The following is a 5,000-nucleotide window of genomic DNA, read 5'->3' as shown; positions in this document are numbered from 1 at the left end:
TATACATATATATATATATATACATAGTGTCAGGATCGGCAGGAGACCCTCGTTGGGTGCCAGATGAAAGGATAAATGGCCTGGAGCCCCACATTGGGTGCCAGATGACAGGATCGGTGGGGACTCCACGTTGGACTTCAGATGTCAGGAACGGCAGCTGCCCCACGTTGATTGCCAGATACAGGGAGGTGGCGATGTTGGTCAGGACCTAGCTAAAATGCAAAAACTGGAATTGTTGGAAAGGTTTAATTGCACACGTGAAAAGCGTGGCCCAATGGATCTTTTTTGTATAAGCGGGACCCACGGGACCGCGGCTTGAAGGTGGCGATTTGCCAGGGGTTGGGCGTCGAGAAGATTTCGCGGAGAGAGAGACTAGTAGCCTCGGTGGAGGAGACTCCTGGGTTATCCACGCGTCGACAGCTAGGACGTTGGAGAGAGATTCCAGGCGATGATTGCGACTCCAGGAAGATAGTGAGAGAGATGATTACTGGAAGAGGCGGAGGTGCTCGTCGTTTTGGGCTCCTAGGCAATCCCTCCTGTCACAAGAACTGTATATGAGACCAGCACGCTATCGATCACACCACCATCAAATAGCAAACAAGAACACATTCCCTGAGGCTACAGGAAACTTTGTTATCCCCACCCATACACAGGAGATAGCCACTTTAAAGAAAAAGAATAAAATGGGAGTGAAATACAGCCTAGCAGAACAAGGAAAAGAACTTCTAAATCAATTAAATAGAACCATCACAAATCTAATAATCAGCAAACAAATAGAAGACTTGGATAGACTAACCAACAAATTAGACGGAAAATTTGAGACTGATAAAATGTGGAGAGCTGTGAAAAGCATGAAAATAAAGATCTAATTCCTTCCCCCAACCCATGAAGCGGTTGAAAGAACTCAAGGTAAAATACCATCAATAAAACAGCAATGGGACATTATCAATAAGCTTTTCTCCAAGACAAGATTCAAGTCCACGGCACCAGAAAATAGGAAAATAATCAAAAGAATAAGGAAATTGAAAACAAACACTGAATTCACCCACTCTTTCGCTAGTGAAGACATGAAAGGGACCATCAATAAATTGAAAAATTCCCAAGCTGAAGACCCAGTGAATATCTCAAACATCCACCTCAATGACATTGGCCAAACAGCCATAAAAGCCTTAACTGACATCTTCAACTGTTGATAACACAAGAACATAAAAACCTAAGAACATAAGAATGAAGGAGACTACTAGAGACCCATAAGGCCTACACTAGGCAGTTCCATGTCTGTCACCCCCATCCATAAAGTTGTCTAACTGTTTCTTAAAGAAGACCCCAAACATCTGAAAAAGGGTTCATATAATCCCTATTTTGAAACTAAAGAAACCTCCTGAAAGCCCTACATCATAGAGACCAATCTCACTACAATCCAGTCTCCAAGTTAATGGAAAGGCTGGTTGCAACAGGAATCAAATCAGAAATACCTACCTCCCCCAACTAACATGGATTCAAGGAAGTCCCACGCCGACACACTGCTCATAAACATCACGCAAGTGCTTGAAGTATTCGATAAAAAAAGAAAAACAGAATGTAGAGTTATGGTAGCCATTGCTTCTGACAAGGTCCCTAACCACATACTATTTAAAAGTATCACTGGGACAGGTATTCAAAGCAATAAGAAATTCTTAATCAACTTCTTATCGTGAAGACAGTAGAGTAACTCAAAACAACTAAATCTCAGGAACAAGAGAGAACATCAGGGCGCAACACTTCCACCATTAATTATTCAGTCTCTTCATGAGCGATCTCCTAACTCCAGAACCAGAACAAAACACCAATGTTCTCTCACATGCAGATGACCCTGACAAAAATGACCAACCACAGTAGATACAAAATATTAACAAAGAACACCTAACTCTACTTACGCAATCTGGAACAATGGCTAAAAATAACAGAAAGGAAGCTTTATCCTAGAAATCGACAGTGATGTTCCTCATACCAGACAACCGTGAAAAACTAAAGTAAAATTAAATGGTCAAAATCCTTCTATTTGAAAAGAGCCCTAAATTTCTATGTCTCACATTTAATATTCATTTGACGTATGGGCTATATAAAAAGGACCTGCCAGCAAAAATCAATATGAAAACAAACCTACTTGAATCCTTCCCAAACAGTGACTTTGGACAGCATAGAAACACTCTAATAACCATCTACAAGCAATTAATAAGAAACATCCTCAACTGCACTTCCACAGAATGATTCCCAACAGTCACCAAGACGAACAAAACAACTCACGTATTTTGACGTATGGGCTATATAAAAAGGACCTGCCAGCAAAAATCAATATGAAAACAAACCTACTTAAATCCTTCCCAAACAGTGACTTTGGACAGCATAGAAACACTCTAATAACCATCTACAAGCAATTAATAAGAAACATCCTCAACTACACTTCCACAGTATGATTCCCAACAGTCACCAAGACGAACAAAACAACTCACGTATTTTACAGAATAGAGCTCTTGGAGTAATAACAGAATGCATCAAAACCATCTGCACACAGAACCAAAACTCTCCATACAGAACACCACATGAAAATGTCTTGTACTTAATTCTATGTCAAAACCCAGTAACACCACACACCCATCACACTACATCTCACAAGCACCACCAAAGGAACGAAGAAATTACACAAGCAGCATACTACTTAAACAATTATAACAAAATATCCACACAAAACGCATACATATTCAACAATCGCTTCAAGACAGACTACAAAACTCAATACTCCACCAACACCCAAATATAAGCGACATAGAACCCTCCCAACACACACACACGCACACACACACACACATGGCACAGTGGTAGCGTTCGCGGCCGCCTCTACGACGGTCAGGATTCGAATCCCGCCCAGGGCTGAAATAATTTTATTATCGCTGCACTGGGATTCGTTACTCCAACTAACTCTCGTGGGTGGGGAGTTGGATGTGTGTGTGTGTGCGTGTAAGGTCACAGCATTACCCATAGATCGGTCATATACGAGCTCTGAGGTCTCTTCCGGGAGGGAAATAGCTGACGATCAACACGTGGTCCAAGACCATGGTGAATCACATAAGCATCTCATAAGAACCACAGTAATGCTACTGCGTTCGGGGTACCATCGAGCACTGAAACAGGACCAACACGGAATAGGCCTGGCCACAAAATCAAACTGGCCCAGATGCAACCACTGCACAGAGGGCACGGAACACGTCTTGCTACAGTGCCCTGCTTTATCAATCCCTAGACAACAATACAATATATCTTTCCTGAGTGACTTATGGACCCGCCCGGAGGTTGTTACCGGTTTCCTGGAGGCCGCGGGTCTTCTGCAAGAGAGACTAGGGTCAACGGATTGATACATGTGCACACACACATACAGACACACAGACAGAAACACACACACACAAACACACACGACTCGGTAGCGAGGTTGGTAGAGTCTCCGGCTGTCACTGCGGCGGTCCGGGTTCGAATCCAACTCGCCAACTCTCGTGGGCGGGGAGTTGGAGGTGTATGTGCATGTAAGGTCACAGCATTACCCATAGATCGGTCATACGAGCTCTGGGTTCTCTTCCGGGAGGGAAAGAGCTGTTGATCACGAGTCCAGCACGTGATCCAAAGACCATGGTGAATACACGCACACACATACACACACACATATATGTATATGTGTGGGTTTGTGGGTGTGCTTGTGCACTGTATAGGCACCTTGTTCATGAAATATTTCATTTTTCCACATAGAGCCTGCATGCATATATACACTAAGGGTATGCGAGAATTTCTTTTAAGTTAACAAAAATTAATCCCCCGACCCGCAGGGGACTTAGCTCCCCTTCCTCAGTTTTTAGGACAGTGAGCCTATACATGACCTACATCCTTTGCATTGGTAAGCATAGGTTAAAAGAAAATCCCCTTTCACCGCTCCCGGAACGTAATATTATAAAGGTCAAATTTCTGCGAGTCCCTCTGTTTGTTCACAAGTTGGCTCATAATTTTTTTCAAAGATACAAATACCATACTTGGAATATATACTAAGGGGGTGATAAAATGTATTCTAAACGAAAAAAAAATACTCAATTCATTTCCCAAGGTGAGGTAGGGGATGAGTCTCTACCCTCAAGTTTTAGGATATGGTGCCCATACTCAGCATACTTACTAAAAGGGTGCCGTAATAGACCTTAAGCAGATAATAAGACTTAAACACCTCATACTGGATAAAAACAAAATCACTTCATATAAGCTTCTCTGTTCACGAACTACTCCCTCACTTTTCAGGATAGAGAACTTATACCTGACATGCATACTAAGGCGATGCCGGAGAAGGATCTCAGTGAAAAAGGGAATGATACTCCTACTATACAAAAGGGACTCTGTGTGAGTTTTTTTCATGAACTACTCCCTCGTTTTCGTGATAGAAACCATGCAACTAGACTATGCAAGATAGACAGAACATGCTTTGCTTACATATCAAGAGGGGACCAGGAAACGTATCAAGGGAAACAAATATTGTAGATCATAGAGAGGGGTCAGCGGTAGGGGGTCGGCCCCAAAATATTGTTGGCTGTTGACCCCAGCACTCATAATCCAAAGAGAGTCATATCAACTCCTCCTCCCCTTGCTCCTCTTTTGCCTCGCCGGAATAGAGAGGAGCGGATACAGCGCAGAGTATCCGTTCGGCACCCGGTAACGCTGAGTGCCTTGTTAATATATACATGAATACACAGACACACACGCACACAGTATAAATATATACATATATATATATATATATATATATATATATATATATATGTATATATATATGTATATATATATATATATATGTATATATATATATGTATATATATATGTATATATATATATGTGTATATATATATATATATGTATATGTATGTATATGTATATATATATATATATATATATATATATATATGTGTGTGTGTGTGTGTGTGTGTGTGTGTGTG

Source organism: Oratosquilla oratoria, chromosome 35, assembly GCF_046742065.1.
Source record: "Oratosquilla oratoria isolate Oo_2021 chromosome 35, ASM4674206v1, whole genome shotgun sequence".
Taxonomy (NCBI): Eukaryota; Metazoa; Arthropoda; class Malacostraca; order Stomatopoda; family Squillidae; genus Oratosquilla; species Oratosquilla oratoria.
This window is presented reverse-complemented; position numbering follows the sequence as displayed.